The sequence below is a fragment of the Centroberyx affinis genome, unplaced genomic scaffold (genome assembly GCF_046629955.1).
Source record: "Centroberyx affinis isolate AG114_WGS23_722 - 3 ecotype Tasmania unplaced genomic scaffold, CSIRO-AGI_Caff_v1 ptg000398l_1, whole genome shotgun sequence".
Lineage (NCBI taxonomy): Eukaryota > Metazoa > Chordata > Actinopteri > Beryciformes > Berycidae > Centroberyx > Centroberyx affinis.
In genome coordinates, this window is record NW_027279066.1 from 410035 (window position 1) to 430133 (window position 20099).

The window sequence follows — 20099 nt, forward strand, 5'->3', positions numbered from 1 at the left end:
CAAGACCGGCGACCTGCCAACTGATCCTGAATATTGCCATCTTTATCTCCGCCGAGGCCTCGCTCAATTTCATCCGAGCCAAAGACACGGCTAGAAAAACAAGCCTATACATTCAAATGCATTTAACATTCAAATGCATTTAACATCTGGATCTAGGTCAATTTTTCTCCTTTTCTGCTTTTTGAGATGACACCGATCGTGCCTTTCTGGAACCTGTGGCTTGTGGAAGATGATTTTTTCCATCCATTTCACCTTAAACTGAACTGAAGTATTCCTGTTGACCTCCTAGGCTGGCTTGTTTGGATTAACTATAATATGTGCTTTCTTTTAAACATAAGTGAAAACACATCTAGAGCAACAGAAAATGTTGATAAAGATTTTCCGTGTTGCCTACAATATCAGCAGTTACAGAGAAAGGATTACAACAAAACAATTGGTGCAGATTAACACCAATTTATTACCAACTGTAACCTGCAGCGAACAGCGTTTTCTCCAAATAATTGATTAAATAATGATTAAATAATGATTAACATTCTGAATCTGCTAATTACAAAGAGTAAATCCATATTTAACTTCATCTAACAAAACTTAAAACTCACTGTAAACTCACCGACTTTTTCATTCGCTATATAAATAAAATATATAAAATATAAATCCTCTTTGCCTAAAGCATCATGGCATTCTCCTTCTATCCTAACAGCCATTTAACAGCCATATAATCTAACAAGCTGATTAGTGTGATTTGCTTGCAGTTAGATTTTTTTTCTTTCCTTTGCAGCCTCCACATCTCTCCACTCTTGTGACACCCTTTGTTCACGCTAAACAGTGACAAAGATGTCATGGTATTGTTATGGGTTTAGCTATGTAGCTCACCTCCCACCTTCTCACTTCCCCTAGAGAGCTTTTAGTTGATTCTGTGAGGATTTGTAGGCAAGATCACTGAGCAGCATCAACATGTCAGTGGTACTACAAGTCAAAATATCATTCTACATCTGCAAAACAGCACAAAGGAGACGTCATCAACATATAGCTTCGGCAACCTCAATTGATATTCCTGTTACATAATTTCATATAAATCAGGTATAGAGAAAGTAAATGAAGCATCTCTAATTATGAGGATCTAGTAATGAACTAGATCCTCGACTCGTCAGTCCTCAAAGTACAAAAGCACTGACTGAGATATCTTTTAACACAGTTTGGTGAGGTACATTGAAGCAATTAAAGCAAGTATGATAAAAAGCGGAGGCTTGACATTTCTTTGGCGCAGCGCATTGGCAACATGATGAATCACTCCTGATCAGTGATTTGTCTGAACTCTGATGAACCATGAAACTCAATTTCATGACTGAAATGTGTTAGGAATCTGTTTTAATAATTCAGGATCAAAGGGACCACAGATGCAAGCAAGAGTTTTCACACCCCAAATAAAATTAGTCAAGGCAAAGAGCTTCTTATTTTGTCAGTTAACTTTAGCTAGTGTGTTACCTATAAAGTTATTTTCTCAAATGAATGTTTTTGTCATAAGTACTCTTTATATCCTAAGCCTAACAGATAAAAAGTGTTACTGAGATAATGGCTTTTACTGTTATGTGTCTATTAAATATAACTGTTTTCAAAGGTTCTATAAACACAAAGTCTCTTCTTTTTTCACCTGCCTCCTCCTTCTACTTCTTCTTCTTCTTCTTCTCCTCCTTCTTCGTCTTCTTCTTTGCTCAAAGGGTGTTTGAGCCCTCCACAATGTCTTACAGACAACAGACAGCACAATGGCGAACTTGCTACTGCCCAAACAAGGAAAGATCAGTGTGCCAACACGTGTCCTTAGCTAACACTCTGCTGCTATTTACAAGCCCATACAAGTGAAAAGGCCTGGTGAAAAACAAATTTATATCTCCTTGCCTATCTTCCAAAAAGTTAATCAAGCTGTAACCAAGCAAACATGATTGCATCACAGATAAGTTCCTAAGGAAAGCTCCTGCCAGACAACAGTGTGCAGATTAGAGTTTTAGTTATGCAAACATCTCCCCAAGGCAGAGCTACAGGAGGTAGAAATACTGTTATTGGTTGAATTAAACCTCAATATGAGCCTAAAGCAAAAAAAAAAAAAAAAAAAAAAAGTCTATGTTACGTATCCAGAAAAACTGTGGTTATTTGGCTTAATGATCACCCACTGAGGTTTAACTCAACCAATAACATTATTTCTGCCTCCAGAGCTCTGCCGCGGAGAAATGTTTGTGTAACTTAAACTCCAATCTGACAGATGCATATCAGTCTATGAAAAGCAAATACGGTAATGCTCTCTATTATGGTTGTCTTGCAGACAGGTTGGTTAATCAAGAAAAGTGATAATTCACTAAACTCCTGCCATACAACTGTATAACTAGCAGCCTATCAAAAACATAATAATATACAAATCTCATGCACATAGTTGGCTATTTCCTAACATATTAACCTGTCTTCGAGAACACGTTAATCAAGTTGTTGTCACGTTTCTTTGTAAAGTTCCTGCAAGACAAGCTAGCAGCAGCTTACCAAAAGCGAAAATACAGTATGGCCCCTAACATTATCCTTATATTTCAGACAGGTTAATCAATATCTCTCCTAACACACCTGTCTTTCTTTCAGTTATAAGAAAAAAACCCTATCAGACAACTCTATAGCAGCAGAGCTAAAACAAGAAATATGTCAAATAATGTCTGTCTCCTAAGTTAATCAAGCCGTCTACTCACATCTGTTTTAATTCAGATGAGTTTCTTGAAACTCCTGTCAGGCAAATTTACAGCCAGCAGCCAAGAAAAAACAATTCATATATCTCACAACATGCTATGTCTGTCTTTTAAACAAGATTTTGAAGGTGTATCCTAACACTCTGGCATCCAGATGACTTGCTTAAATAAAGTCGTGCCAGACAACTCTGTAGGTAGCAGCCTAGCAAAAGCAAATATGACAGGGAGTATGAGCAATGTCCTGGGTTTGAGTCTGAGACCTTTGTTGCATGTCATCCCCGTCTTTCCTGTCTCTCTCATCTCTGAACTATCTAATAAATGCCAAAAAAATCTTAAAAAACAAGTATGCCTCCTAACCTTATGCTTGTCTTCAAGATCAATGTAATTGTCTGCAAGTGTACATGTTCAAACCTTGGTTTTGTTGTTAAAGACTTTGCTTTTGTGAAGTATTACGCAATTTAAATCAGGAAGACTACTTATCATTCATTCATTCATGCTGTCTCTTTACCCAATCATTGTTGGTGAACACTTTCCCTCTTTTTCCAGTGAACCAATCAGAGTTAGCCGTCACTTCCCTCTCTTATTCAAAGAGCCAATCGTCTAAGTGACGAGAGTATATACACGTCACCTACTATGCTATTGTCCTTCTCTCAGATCTATGACGTATGCTGCTGTCATTCCAGTCGCTGTGCTTACCTTCGTCCCTCCACCACCCCATCACCACTAATGTCCAGGCTCCAGAGGAACTCCCCAGGGGGACATCCTAATTCCTACATCTATCCCGGATGTACTCCTAACTTCATGAATGGGAGGGGTTCCTCCATGGAGCTTACGCCAAAGTTTCCATTTTGTTTCATGTCATGAATAAAGTTTTCATTCGAGCATTCATCCTAGTCTCTCCTGATTGAAATAGATTGTGCATTTCTTCAGCTGCTCAGTGCAGTGGCGTGTCCAGGCCATTTTGACTGGGGCAGACTCAATGCAGGGTGGCACTGTGCATGGCATTTAGGAAGGATGTAGGCAGGTCCCACTGCTGTGTGGGTGTTGAAAGGACATGTTTTGAGAAGGCCCATGAAAAGACCCAGGACCAGGAACAGGCCCACGAAAAGGCACAGTTCCAGGTCCAGGCCCAGGCCCAGGAACAAAAACAGACCCAGGAATTTGAAGGTTCCAGTTGACATTTTAGTCCAAAATGATTTACTCATATAATGGAGCTCTAAAAGAAGTCTTAATATATTGCTGAAGTTTGATGTAGATGGCTATATTAACTTTGTAATAGGGGGGTGACGTTCGAAAATGTGACTCTGACACAGCCCATAATTACAGCCAATAGAAAATAATGAGAAAAGAACATGGAGTAAACTTAAATCTTAAACTGTCAACATTATAAGCAGCTATACTTTTCCTCCACTATAATCTGCCTACAATACAGACAGTCATGGAACTGTGGACAAAATTGTATCTAACAATAAAAATATCCTCAGATTTGGGTCCAAGAGAAAAAATCTAATCAGGTGGACCTAATGTGGACTGAATTAGGGGTGCTTGATATGAAAAATGTTGAGAATCACTGAATTAAGTGATGAAATTTTGAATACAAGGCCCAGATTGAAAATAACCAGAATTATCCATAATATTTCCAAGCATCACTATCTACTGTATGCATATAAAAATCTAGGCTACTAACATTACCTCTTGGTTTTTATCTTCAGGTGCTGCATTCATGTTTGCCATTCAGTTTGGTCAAACATACTTTTTTTTGTCACATTAAAAGATCCCGGTTTTCTCTTTGCCTCCAGTGGCTTGAAGGCCTGTTTCGTGGAACACAGGAGCATAGTTTTGAACAAAAATCAACAACATCGACAAAAGAAACAATGCGCTGGCTTGATGGTCCCATCTCTAACATGCCCATCAGCCAATCATAACTAAGGATTTGGGGGTGGCACCTGGGGTTGCCCAGGCCACCCTCTAGACACACCCCTGGCTCAGTGTCAGCACTCACTCACCATTGAGGGCTTTGAGCTTCTTCCTCCTCTTATTATTATTAGTAATATTATTAAATTATTATACTATTATAAGGTTAGGCTTAGGGTTAGCATTGTGAAGCTATGGCTCCCAGGTGCTTTGTCAAAGCAATCCAGTGCTCGTTAATCCACTCCACAATCTGCCAATTCTCCAATCCATGGAAATACTAGCTGCAGGGGCACATGCAGTCAACATTGATATGCCCAGAAGAATGTGTATGTATGAAAGGAATGAGACTTTTATCATGTTCCTCTTCTGTGGGGCTGAATAACAGTAAGCGAACAGTTTAGAACTGGAAGTGTCCTCTGTGATTTGTGGGTGTCCAGTAAGCAAAGGTTGCACCGCCTCGTCCCCCTCCTAATGATGTTTTCTGAGAAACATTCTTGTCAAATGGATGTCTGGCCTTGAGGCGTTGCACACTGGAGTGTTGGCACAAACGTACTCTCAGCCACAGCATCAGGTTCAGGCATGGACCAACAGTAGCTATACACTCTGAATACATGAAACAACCATGACGAGTGTTGTCCTGACGCTCAAGAAAAACATGGCACTAACACTGCCAGGGTTAGAGCTTTGATTCTCACTGGGGGGCAGCCCATCCTGAAATCTAGTTCAAACTAGTTCAAATCTAGTTCAGTTGGTCTGGATCCACAACAATGGTGTCTAGTTCCACACTGAAAGACAAAAATACAGCAAAATCTGCAAATGATAAAGGAAGCTAAAGCTGCGGTCCTTTATTTAGAAATCAAGACACACGCAGTCAACTTATAGGGTTAGAAAAATAACAATTATGGTTTTTTGTAATTTTTTTCATTTCTTACAGTTTGGATGGTGCTGTGTTCAAATCTGTCATGAATGTTGACGGCAATAAGTTGTTGCGATTTGACTTGCTGTGCATTTTACTGTTGACACTTGATCATCGATCAGCTTCACAGACTGACAGTAACATGTATCCTCGGGCCATGTTCAGTAGCACCAAGTTCAGCTCTGACCAACCCAGAATATTTTCATGCTCCAGCAGTTTTTACAGCTATACCACATACTTTAACATGTTTTTACCTCCCCAGTTTAACTATGTGTTGTAGGAGCAGTGTGGATTCATATAATAATGATAGTACAGATGGAGATTTCAATTCCAAAGTTAACCAGGAGTTGAGTGTCCCATCGCTGTCCCTCCACACAGTAAAAAAAAAAACCCTGACCCGCAACCATCTCACCGCCTCTGGCTACTATTGCACAGAATAACAGAACAAGATGTCCTCCCCTCCCATGAACAGTCCTGTCCAAATGTTTTACCACAATGGGATGAAACTGTAGATCATGTATTCTGTTGAACCAAAATTGATGAACAGTGCCACTTTAGAAGAGAAATAGAAGAAGTGGAAAAGAGGAGACTTGAGATAAATGAGCACTTTTAAGAATGATTGGTTCTGTAGGTGTTACAGCAAAAAATTATGTGGCATGCTTTACAAAGAGAGCTATTACTGTAAAGGGAAGAATTGATCAAAGCCCGGCCAACTAATATATTAATGTTATGAAGTACTCTTTAGATTTCTCACACATACTTACTAGTAATTACAGCAGGTAGAGTGCTACAACATGCACATTGCATTGTGATTCAGCTGTTGCCCGCAGGCATATCACTGACAAGGGCCTTGACTGACAAGCCCAGTCAGACAATCGGGAATGTTGCTATCATCCAAAACAGCCTGAAAGACAGACTTTTAATCTTCCTACATTGGCTGATAATCATGTTTCCTCGTTCTTGTTCCTTGTTCTATCTATGTATGATCTATATCTCTTATTCCATGCTTTTACAGTTTTTTCTGAATGCTTACATAAACACTAACAGTGATTCTTGAAGCACTATCTCTGAAACTATTAACACTTGTAGCCAGTGCATTTACCAAGTGTGCCAAACTGAATGCACATTCTCTGCTTTACACTCAGTTTGTAATTTTATAACACACTTTTTGCAAAACTGTAAACACAACTCACTGCTTTACACTCAGTTTGCAATTTACACACTTCTAGCAACACTGTAAAGTTATGGCCAGATAGCCTATTTTTTTCTGTTCTGTTCTGTTTCTAGCACAAATGTTTTTGTTTTCTTCTACTGCGCTTTTGTTGTTTGAGGAGTGTTACTGTAGAACATTTTGAGAAAAAAAAAATTAACTTTTTCCCCTTATTTGTATTGAAAGTGTGTTATGTTCGGTATACACATCCATACTTTACACATTTGGATACCTGTGTGTATGTGTGTTTACTACATGTATGACAAAACTGTATTGCAAACTGCTATGCCCTGCACACAGAAAAAGCAAAAGCCACAAGTGTTTTGGTCTTGGTGCTTCGTGTGCTTATTCAAATGATGGTTTGTGTGTACTGTATTGACGCAAAAACACATTTTTTAAAAGAGTTTGAAGAGTTTTGCAAGAATTGTTTGCTTTTGCAAGAGATGTATAATGTTTTGCTGGTTTGGTGTAAGGTTTCGTGGTTAGTGTGTAGAGTCTATAATAGCCTATAGTTTCAACGATAGTGCCTAAGCAATCAGAAAAAACTGTAATCATGCTCTTATTTCCCTTAATTTTGCTATTGGCGCTCCATTTTCTGCCGCCTTACCCATGCTTTGTAAACCTCCTATTTTGTGAAGCACTTTAGTACGCACTGGCTTTGGAGTTTTGAGGTTTTGAAGTGCTGTATAAGATAAAGTTGACTTTACTTAACTTGTGTATTGTTGTTGGTGTGGTGAGAGGTTAGGGCTCCTCTGCCTCACTGATAAGCAAGAGACCAAAATGAGACAGAGACAAACCACACAGAGAAAATCTCCATTAGTAACATGACATTCAAGGTCTGTCCAAGTCATTACTGTGTGGTCCCTAAAAGACACAGTTAAAACAGTGGTTGTGTATTATTTTGACAAAATGCAGTGAATGTCACTTAGCTTTTGCAAATGAGCTTCTCTTCTATTGTGTATACCCCGACTGTTTTTCTTGGTTTCATATTGTTGAATGTGATTTCCAGATTTCCAGTTTATCCAAAACTCGAAAAATGAAAAAGGGCACTGTTTCAATTCTCTGTGCCACTATGGAAATCTATTTATGGCCTTAACATACACAGTTACATAAACATACAGCCTGGAAAGAGATTGACTTGGACCTTTGCTGTATCATGGGGCTCATTCTTCTTTTACATCCTGCAGTCGTGGATCATTTCAACACGTCCCTTAAAGAAATGTTCTTCCAGATACTTATGTTTTCCTCAACTATTTTCAACATACGGAAACAAAGTCATCCAACAGCTGGTTGAGATAGAGAGAGTAACCAACATACAGTATATTTTTAAGAGATTTACTTTCTAATGCAATTGACTTTATAGGTTGTATATTATTTTTTTATTGGGCACAAACTCTTAAATTAATAAATGATTAATTAAATTATTAATAAATAATACTTTTGTGATCAGCTCATATTTTCACTTATGAAGGCTGAGTGGTGACCCTGCAGCACTAGATGTGAAACTTAGCACAAGATATGATTGTAGCTTAATTTACTGTATCACTTAGTTTTGAATGATTGTGATAAAGCAACAATTTGACTGTAGAAGAAGTCGAATGGATATAATTCCATACTCGCGTGAACCAGAATTTGCATGTTATTCAGTTCCTGGAGGTAGGATTCAACCTTCAGCTGCTTAGGAAGTCAAATGTTATGAAAGAATTTCCCCTGATGAATTACCTGTGTAGCAAAGACTTCTAAAGATTCGTGCCCTAGGGTAGCAATACATTTTCCCTGAATTTTCTAAAATAGATTTCCTTACCCTCAAAGGCCAGGAAGCACAAGAAGATTGTGAATCAGCTGTGCACTGTAGGTTTTATATATTGCAAATGCCTGTGCAGTATGTTGTCAATTTTCTACAAAGCACAGGTCCTAGTTAAAATGACCTTTCCACATTCATAGCATATGAAGGCCTAGGTCTGCTCCGCTGCTGCCCTTTGCCCAACAGGCGCTTCACCCGACCGCTACCCTTCGCCTTGAATTGAGAGGAGCCAGTTGAGGTGGTTGGGGCAGCTGGTACATCTCTCAGCCGGCCTGGGGCAGGAGCGCCTGGGACAGAGCACCTGGGACAGAGCGCCTGGGAGAGGGGCGGTCTTTCTATTAGGCAATTGGCAACTGCCTTAGGCCCCAGCAGCCAGAGGGCCCTGCAAAAGACAAGAATAGAGCTAATATAAACACATTTTTCATCAATTTAAAAGAAACTGACTTACTGAGAAATATTGTTTTTGTTACAGTAAAAATTATTTCAATGCTGAGTCATGGCCACCTCCCCCTACTCAATCAGCCTACAGTGGTAGTGGGCTATTCCACTTCTAGCACAATATAATCTTGACTTTAAAGTCCTCATGAAATGAACTCATTACTTTTACTTCCTGGAAAACACAGTAATGTTTACACAGTTTAATGGTGACCTCATGCTGCACTAGTAGTCAAACCATAGTAGTAGTAAAACCATCCAATTTTTGAACAGTCCCTCATATCCCAGTGACTCATATTCCATTGGTTTAGACTTTTGAATGATTCCTCACTGCATTATGTCCCGCCCCAACATCCTGTTTCACCAGGAAATGCATCAAATCCAAGAAGTAAAGATGCTATTTCATGGGGTCTTTAAGCTTATTTTTCTTGCCACTGCACCAGTTGTTACAAGAGACTTGAAAAAAAAATGAAGCAAAGCTACTCCTGTGGTGCAGGAAAAAAAGATAATTGCAAGAAATTACAAGAAAATTGTAGTTTTGCTGACGACTTTTTCATCAAAGAATCAACTGTTGCTAGTGTTGCTGCTAGCAGTATTACCACTGCCTCTAAGCTCAGCCCCAACCTGAAGGTAACATATTGAAAGGACGGATTGAAAAGAGTGAATGCTGGGGGCTCATGTTTGCATTTGCCTAGGGCCCCCAAATCACTAAGTCCGCCCCTGACCTGGGAATCCCTGGAAGGAGCTGAAGGAAGCTTTGGGGGAGAAGGATGTCTTGGCTGCTGTGCTCACCCTGCTGCCACCACAACCTTGACCTAAGAAATTGATGGATAACATATGAACACCAGTAGAAGAAAAAAAGATTAACCACATGGGGAACACATGGGGTCGGGTCAGATGTCAGTGTCACACAACATCCAACACACTGGGCGAGTGTTGGCTGCCTCAGAAAACATGCAGAATTTACAAAGAACTCACTGAATTAATTTCTGGTCTCTGGCTGAGATTGTACACTAAGTGTCACTGGTCTGGACTAGAATGCTGACAATTTTATAACCAGACCACCACAGAAGTTGTATCCTCCTGTAATTAAAGCAATATTCCACTTAGTTTTAACATGGGAGTTATTTGGGACTTGACCGCCATTAAAACCAGAATATAAACTACTGACCAAGATCGGATGCTGGACGAGCTTGTAGCTTTCAGATTTTTACTTCCCATTCATTTGAATGAGGCCGCAAAAATAGCTTGAAAACTGACATTTAATACATTTGTGAAAAGATTCAACAACAGATCCCGCTATTGTGATTTTAAATTGACTGTGGGTCAAACATTTTAGAACATAATTTCGCCGAATAGCATTTTTATTGATAGACAGATTATTCTTCTTCTTGCCAGCGGAGGAATACGATTTAGGAGAGATGCTTCGGAACGGATCTACTTTTATTTTTAAATATATAAATAAATAATTTTAGTGTAATCCAACAATAGAAATGCAAAATGCCGATGGACCCAGGACTGCTTTGTTGTCTGAAAAGCAGGATCTGTTGTTGAATCTGTTCACTAACGTGTTAAATGTACGTTTCCAGGCTATTTTTGGGGCCTAATTCAAATGAATGGGAAGTAAAAATCCCAATGCTACAAACTCGCCCCAGCTGCATCTGATCTTAAAATAAAATATAATTTACAAAATTTTAAGCAAATCAGGCAATTTCTGACAGTTAATGCTGCCAGGATGTTTTTACACTCAATGATGTTTTCACACATCGAGTACTGTTGCACTAATTGGTCACTTACAGGTGTAACAACACTTAAAACAATAGAATTACTCTTCAAGAAAGCCATAAAAGTTTTTGATAAAAATCCACTCTCATTTCATCATTGTAACATTCTGGAAAAATATAATTTGTTGAGCTTTGAGAATTTTAAAACTTTCAAATATGCTTGTTTTATGTATAAGGCTTTGCATGGGCTTGCCCCACCTCCTTTAAATGAATTCATTAAACAGAGGGCTGACAGTGGCATTGGCACCAGGGCCACCACTAGAGGGGACTGTGAGGTGCCACATGGGCGCACCACATTTGGACAAACTGTGCTGTCAGTAAAGGGAAGTAAATATTGGAATGGCCTACCACTTGCAATAAGGGAGTGCCGTACATGTCCCAGACCACCCAAGACCCATCTCAAACAATGGTTCAAGGCAGACCAGAACTGTGATCACTTTTAACCTGACATGTTGTACAATGTATTTTGTCTTTTTCTACTTGTGTATTTGTATATTTGTATTTTGTCACTTGTAATGTTCCTGTTTTTGTCACCTGCCTCAGGACTATGGATGTAAATTAGTATTTTTGCTAACTCCGGCATGTTTACATCTTGTATTTTTATACCGATGTTTATTAACGTGCTCTGTCCCTATCAAATAAACAAATAAATAAATAAATAAAATCTTGGTGAGTAGTTTATATTATGGATTTCATGGTGGTCAAGTGCCACAATAACCCCCATGTTAAGACTAAATCCCAGAATGCACAACAGCTCAGAGCGGTAATATCCTGATAGCGCCTGACTTTGCAGTGCTGTGGTGTGGAAGTTCATCGCTGCATGGCCACCTTTCCTGGTGGGGGAGGGATAGACAAGACATGCTGAGACAGAGACAAGGAACAAAGAGGGAGAAGGGGGAGGGAAGATGGGAAAAGGAAGTGATGATTTGATTGATGGTGCTCAACCATCTTCTGTGCATCATTTTTGTGTGAAAATGATAGGCTAAGTTTGATGGAATTTGAGGATATATGTAATAACCTACAGCACACAGAAGCATAATTTATGACTTATAAATGTATAATTGCTTTCGTTTATGGTTACACATAGTTGTGCAGTGGGAAAAGAAAGCCTACGTATACACTTTTTCTATGAATTCTACAGTACATTGAATGGATTTGTTAAAATATCATTAAGTGTTGATATTTTTCTACAAGTGATAGTGTGGTTGAAGTATTTTAGATGGTTTGAAATCCCAACTTTGCCCAATCGAACCAATGACAGGCATAGATGAACAATAGATCATGCTGGATGGCTGTCCAGCAGTAGACTGTTTTTAGACAGGCACCCAAATATTCTCTAAAGCAGAGCGAGGGAAGGGGGCATTGGCATCAAATGTTATTTCAAGACCCGAACAAAAACATCTGCCGAAGAGGCCCACTGTGTGACTGACAAGTTCACTCAAACAAAGGGCAGCGTGTTTATTGGCAGTTGAAATATCTTTCTCCATGTCACATATCTGTTTCTGTCTTAGGCATGCAATGATACAATCTTTTTTGTCCTTTGTGTCAATTAATTTAAGGAATTTCTGTTTTTTTAGGAGCATGAGAGTAACAGTATGTGAGGGAGTACAAATGATGTGCAAATAAAGATCATGAGTCAGATTCAGCACCATGAAATCGAGAAAGGTAAGGTGCGACCCTGGGGCTAAGCGATCCTAACAGTATGCAGCAGCTGTACCTGCTGATCAAAAGCCTGTTTCAGTGCACAGAGGATGGTTTAGTAGATTCATGTTTTCTCCAAATTCAGGGGACTGAAAATGCCAAGCTGTTTTACCGGCTTCACTGACAGTCGGCGTTTTAAAAATACTACCGGGGGGAGAGAGTAGGATTACAGTGAACTTAAAAAAAAATAAGCTATCATAATAAATACAAAGAGCATATGCCAGACACATGTCAGCATTGAATAATTCATCCTACCTAATACAACACCTCATGGTACACTGGCCCAACACTTTGTGACTGAGTGGTAAATGTATAGTGATGTGTATAGTCTACTGTCTTTCATATGTCATGCATTGTAGCATTGTGCTTTAAGTGAGGTCCTGTTTTCCATGTACCATGTGTTTCAGTGTATGTCAGTCGTCCGTAAGTCTCTGCACCAATACCACAATTTCCTGTTTAACGGATGTCAAGGACTGGACGCCCTAAATTGTTTTACAATTAAATTTGGACAAAACTGAAGTCCTTGTTATAGGCCCTTGAGCGCACATCCAGCCAAATTCCCAGCCCCTGGTTCGCTAAATCAACATATTAAGCCCTCCAAGAACTCAGGAGTCCTATTTGACCCGAGCCGTATAGAACATACCAAAAAGCTTGTTCAGCCATGCTTTTTCTATCTTGGGAACATTGCAAAAAATGTGATGCGTTTTGCATTTCAGTAATACAGAGAGTATCATACATGCTTATATTTAATCTCGCTTAGACTACTGCTATGCCCCGTTTACCCGCCTTAACCACAAAGAGCTAGAACGGTTCCAGTGTGTTCCAAATTCTGCAGCAATGTGGCTTTTAAACAAACCTAACAGATGGGACGACATCTCCCCCATTTTAGCGTCTCTTCACTGGTTGTCTGCCCATATTAGAATTGATTTTAAGATTTTATTGATTACTTAATTAAAGTTTTGCATTGTCTGGTCCCTAGTTATCGTTCTGAACTTTTTTATGAAGGTTATTTTTGGACATTTCAGCCTTTATGTGATTGGGAGAGAGAGAGGGGGGGATGACATGTGACAAAGGTCTGGAACTCAGGACGTCACGGTTACATCGTCTTATGCAACGCCCCGCGCTCTGAACTTTTGATCCCATGTGACCTGCACGCAGCCTGAGATCCTCAGGCCGGACCCTTCTGACTGTTCCTGTGCCCAGGCTCCAAAGGTGAGCGGCCTTTTGCCATCAGGGCTCCACAGCTTTGGAACAGATTGCTTGAGGAACATCTTTTAAATCACTTCTTAAAACTTACTTTTATTGTAAGGCCTTTCTGTAATCTTTGTTTGTTTTTTTTTGGTTTTTTTCATTTTATTTATATGTTGCTTTATCTGTTATTTATGTATTCCTTTTGTTTTATAAGGCTTTTTTTTTTTTACTGTTTTTACCTCATTGTTCTTTCTGCTTTACTGACTTTTGTCATTGTTCTTTTTTTTCTTGGTTGTGAAGCACTTTGTAGCACTTTGTTTTGAAAAGGGCTGTAAAATAAATAACGATTGTTATTTATTATATTTTATTATATTTCTGATGTTGAACATGCCATGTTGCATGTTATTTTACATATACTACACCCTAGTATACGGATTTGTTAGTATGGACAGCACTTACGAGATAAGATTGTGTATGAATACTTACTGAATGCATTTTTACATAGTCACTATTAAATTTGTAATGGCAGGATATAATGCCTTTGACTTTTAATAGTCTTTGAGTGGCTTAATTATAATCATGCTGCCAGCTGGAACTTTAAACAGCCACAAGGTTTTTAATACAGCCAGTTAATTCACCAGACTGTGAGTGCTTGCTGCTTCATTTTTCAATTTGAACAACTGGCTTCTCTCCTACGTCTCCCAAGTATGAGACAACAAGCTGAAACAAATAAAGAAAGGGCGGCAACTAGCTGTGCATATCAATTCCAAATCCCCATCTTCATGTTATTTTCAGAAAACGCTATTCACAATAACACACTCCATTTCAACAAGATGGAGTGGGAAGATAAAAGCACTAAACAAAACCAGAACTGAGAAAATTCACCTGTTTTTTTCTCCTTTTTGCATGCTATAGAGATGGTAGACGAGGAGGAGAAGAGTCCAGTACGCAGCTGGATAGGGGAATATGGAGCAGAGTGTAATGTGCATCATTGGAAATGCCCTTCAAACTGTTTCACTGAAAAATAACCCAGCAGGCCTTCTTAATCACCCATATACTCTACGTGTGATTAGAGAGTCTATTTTGCCATAAACCACTGTGTCGACAGGTTTTATTACAACTGGGTTACATTTATCTTGGTTGCAAATTTACAGTCCCTTTGAGATCGGCCTGAACTGCTACTTCGACATGTGGTCCCTACATTCAGTGTTCATTTATGGTGATTTATCACAAAAAGAGAGACATATGAGGCCTACAAAAGGGAAATATCATATCAATGTCAACTTATATTCCCATGTCTGGGAAGAATATATTTGTGAGTAACTCTCCTAAAGCTGTAAAGCAAAGAGCCAAGACTCCAAGACTGTAATTACATCACAAAATACAGCCTGCAGCCTCTCCAGTGAATGGAAAACTGGCGATGACACAGTTTCACAGTACATTGAAACACAACATGGATTGTTCCACATGCACATAGCACAAAAACAGCTCATGTCCTGGTTAAGGTCTAATCAAGGATAAAACAGTTTAATGCATCTTCACATCCCAATCACATATATCTTGAATAAAAAAAATATGACAAATAGTACGATGGAAGCTGAACCAGTGACCTAATGAAGACGGTAAACTAAACGTAGATGGTAAATAAGGTGGAAACATCAGCATATCCCACGCTCTATCACAAACAGCTATCGTATTAGGTTTTCTAATAATATAATGTCTTATTCGGACTTGGGTTATCATAAATGCTATCTGTTTCATGCACCAAATCGAGAACAGAATGCACAATATGCCAAACATTAACATGATAACATAATACAATGTCTTCAGTTTTGTATTATGGTAAATGGTGTCTGTCTGTTTCATGCACCAAATCAAGAACAGAATAAACAATAGGTCTTATAACGTCTTATTCCGATTTAGATTATCATAAATCGTTTAACACAATCAGACAGAAGTTTTTGACACACCTGATTGAATGTACTGTTTTTCACTATCTTAAAGCCATGTTGATCTAAAGGCTTATGCTTAAACGCTTGAAATTAGTTTTTTAGACAAATAGAAATAGTGAAGTTGATGCCTATGTATGAATTTCTTTCCAAAGCCTTTGCCTTTCCAGTAAGACAAAGGGTGGCTACTTTAAATAATCTAAAATATAAGATAGTTTTTATTTGTTTAACACTTTTTTGGTCACTGCATAATTCCATTTGTGTTATTTCGTAGTTTTAATGTCTTTACTATTATTCTAAAATGTGAAAAATAGTAAAAAATAAAGAAAAATGTGTGTATCCAAACTTTTGACTGGTGATGTATTCACCAATTCTAAAACAGAATACACAGTATGCCGAAAGTTAACGTGATATCGCTGTGCATGCAAATGCTTGTGCTGAGCTGTGGGTATTCCCTTTCAATCATCAGCAACCAGTGATGGTTGACTGTATAGCACAAATAGGCCACTAATTTAACGAGCAGCAGCTTGTGAACCTGAACACAAACAATAACCTGGCCGTGCCTTGAACCTACCAACGCACGGCCTGGATGTCTGCACGGAAAATCTTTCCCAGGGTACACTGTGGGAATAAGGCCTTGTTTACCGAACAAGACTATTGGTGCTCACTTCAGAAAGTTCATGCTGAGGCTCCAGGGAGTATTTAGTAGGCTTAGTGGGACATTCCAAGATGATAGGTGGTATTAGTGCTCCAAAGGGTCCAGTTGGTCTCATGTTCTGTCTTTTGAGGTGTTTGTGTGGCAGAAATGAAGCTCTGTGATAATAAAACACAAGAGGACCTAAAATCTGCTTCTGTATAACTTGCACATGATTTTTCATGATCATTTATGAAACCTCAGTCATTTTTCTCAATGAAGAACAAGAAAGAAACAACATTAAACTGAAGATGAATGGAGGATACAGTGTAATAATTGTTTTATTAGTTTGTACAGACATGCCTTGGTTCATGGCAAATGCATTGCTCATTCATAATAAGGCACCAGAAAATCGGACCAGAATGCTAATTGGTTATAATCAGCAAAATACGCAAGTACCATAATTCACTTCACTTCCCATATTATGCACATTACATTCAAAAATCTATTAGATACTGTACAGTGCACCAGCCCACGGGCTGAGGTAGCCTTGAGATTGAACAGCAAGTTTATGACTGGAAGGTGTCAGTTCAAATAGTCCATAGACAGTAAGAGAATGTGGGGTAAGTATGAAACTGGAGTCGTGACAATCACAAACGCTAGTCAGTACCTGTGAATACTAATAAGAGCAAGGCTTAAGCAAGGCTTTTAAGCACCAAATTGCTTAATTAGAGTTACTCAGTTACTCAACAGTCTTCACTGTGGTTCCATCATGCAGCTCCCAGGTAAGAGCATAATTATTCCTCCAGGACGTTGCTGCAAATGTGTTTTTTTGGACATTTTAATCAGGTAAAATGAGGGTTAAAGCACTGCAGTTGACCTTGCATACATCTAACCCTCAGACAGCTTTTGCAATAAAACCCCAGGCTACCCAGCTGTGCAGCGTACTGTACCTCCCCACATGAGACCAGTTTTTTTTTTCCCAAGACCAAAGAAGCTCAGATATACCCATGAAGCAAATTTGCTTCACTGGAGCCCTTTCAAGTCAAAAGAGTACACATATCCCAGTATACAATCAGTTTTCATTAATTATAAAAAAAATAATAGCTTCAGAAAATGTGACTGCAGGAGTTGGGTACTTGTGGTTGGTGTATTTTCTCTGGCTAAGTGGAGTAATTTTAAACCAGAAGGCTGTAAATTATAGGTGACATAAGAGGAAAGAAGAAATATATTAATGTTGTCTATATGAAGAGCATAGTAATGTAAATCAGATGAACTGGTCAAAAATGTTCAGATAAGACACAGAATCACCCATGATCTATTTCTTCAATACGCAAAACTTTAGTATTCAGTATATTTGCATGTATATTCCTGTGGAAGGCATATTCTTGCATTGGCTTCCATGGCTTATATGCTTATATCACAAGACATCAGAGAAATCCAGGAATAGGTGAAGGCCTAGGTACAAACCCTTTCCACTTAAAAGTCAGATATCACTGTATGCCCTGTTCTACAACCAGCCGTTTTTATCATTTATTCCCAAAAAACACACTAGTCACTAAAAATTAGCAAGGAATACTTATTTTGTAGTCACTAGTCAATATTTTGCCTGTTACTAATTTTACTAGTTGCTTTATATAGGATACTAGATCCAATTTAATGAGGCAATAGAGACTAATTTTGTTTTTACTAGTCACTAAAAATTTGGCAGTAGTAAGCTACTTATTTTTTTGTCACTAGTCACTATTCTGCCATTAAAAGGCACTAGTCACTAGTACTAGTTTAAGGAGTCATACTTTTCAAGCGATATGCCTTCTACATGTTATTTCATGACTTGCCCTTTTGCTGCATGTGTTGGTAACTTACTTTGGCTCTGAAAGTCTCAAAACCTTGAATATGAGGTTAACATGCAAAGCAGTGAATAGAAACTATTTGTGCAGAATAAACTCAAAGCTTTTGGGTCTCATATGTTTTTAACCTTGTGCACTGAGTTTTCAACGTGCCATGGCAGATCGAGAAGGCTTTTGTTAATGAACATTCAGATCTTACTGTTTTGAAGATTTAAAAATTATATATTTTTATATAATTTAACCTTATATCTTTTATTGATATACTGTACAGCACATTGTAAAATATAACCTATAGCCTTAATATAGAAAGTAACTGTCCATTCCTCTCCACTAACACTAATGGGTAACACTTTATAATAACCATCATTAATAAATGGTAAATTGATAGTTAATTAAACTTTAGTTAATAGGTATTTTACTGTTAACAAACAATGAAATGATCATTAATAATGTTTACTAATTATTAGTAATGCTATAATTTATGTTATTTTATCATTAGTTTGTGTAATATAAAATCATTATCATAGCTGATAAGAGACGGTAAAAAGGGTAAAAAGCTATGATACAATATATAATTTATAAACAAATGATTTTATATTACACAAACGAAAGATAAATTATAGCATTACTAATAATTAGTAAACATTATTAATGATCATTTCATTGTTTGTTAACAGCAAAATACCTATTAACTAAAGTTTAATTAACTATCAATTTACCATTTATTAATGATGGTTATTATAAAGTGTTACCCACTAATGTTATATTCATTTTCAGAATGTTCTACAAAATGTCTTGGAGTCACTTAAGTGTTACAAAAGTAAAGTATCGCTGCCCCATACAAATACAGGAATACATACACACACACACACACACACACACACACACACGCACACGCACACACACACGATTTGTTATTATTTTTTAGCCTCTGTAAGAACTACTACAAATTCAAAGACATTTTTACAAATTTTCATAAGAATACAATTGAGGATTTTTTCATCCAGTTTTTCTTTAAAATTGTATTTTTTATTTTGTTTTTTCTTTTTCTTTGCTTACAACGCTGACATGTCATGTTTCAGTGGGGGTTTTTTTATAGGATTTAGTCTTCTAAACATGGTTTAGAAGATATGAAACTACAGTTCCTGGCAAAATCTTGCAGAAATCTATACTGGTGGGAACTGAAATGTACGGAGGCGTAATGCATTCACTTGAGAAAAAAAAAAAAGCCCTGTTTTTCTGAATTAACAAGATAATTATCTCCGAATTCTGAGAAAGTTTTCATGAAAAAAAAAAAAATTCTGCTCTGTTTTTCTGAATTAATGAGATATCTCAGTTTTATTTTGAATGGGCTTTCCGTCGGAACAACCGCAAAGTCCTGAGGTGCCTGCACAAAGTCGACAAACTAATAACAATACCATCTATATTACTTAAAGACACAAGTATCTCCCAATGTTTCAAACCAAAAGCAAACTGGATTAAACTAAACAGGCGTTTGCTTCCATGAAATCGAGCTCTCAAGTAGGAATGAGAGCTTCTCTTGGGATTTTGAGATATCTCATTAATTCAGAAAAACAGAATTATTTTTAATCCATGAAAACTTTTCTCAGAATTCTGAGATGATGGCCAAGGCTGTTGTTTTAAAGTGGCATGAGAAAAAGTGGCATAAGAGATCATGCGCGACTCAGATCTGGTAGTGACTCAGATTGGGTAGTGACACTCACCATTTGTTTTGTTCCCAGCATTCTCAGCTGCTAGGTTAAGCTGATGACATCACACAAACAACAAAAACTCTCTCTCTCTCTCTCTCTCATATACACATACACACACACACTTCAATGTCTCTCCGCAGTTATTTCTAGCCTATCCGCCATTGTAATTGGCTCGCTTAAAAATCTTAAGATGAGCACAATACTGCGGCGCTCTAAGGCAAACACAAGTTGTGGGAGTGAGATTTGCGATTCTAGAGTGACATTGTGCTGATAATA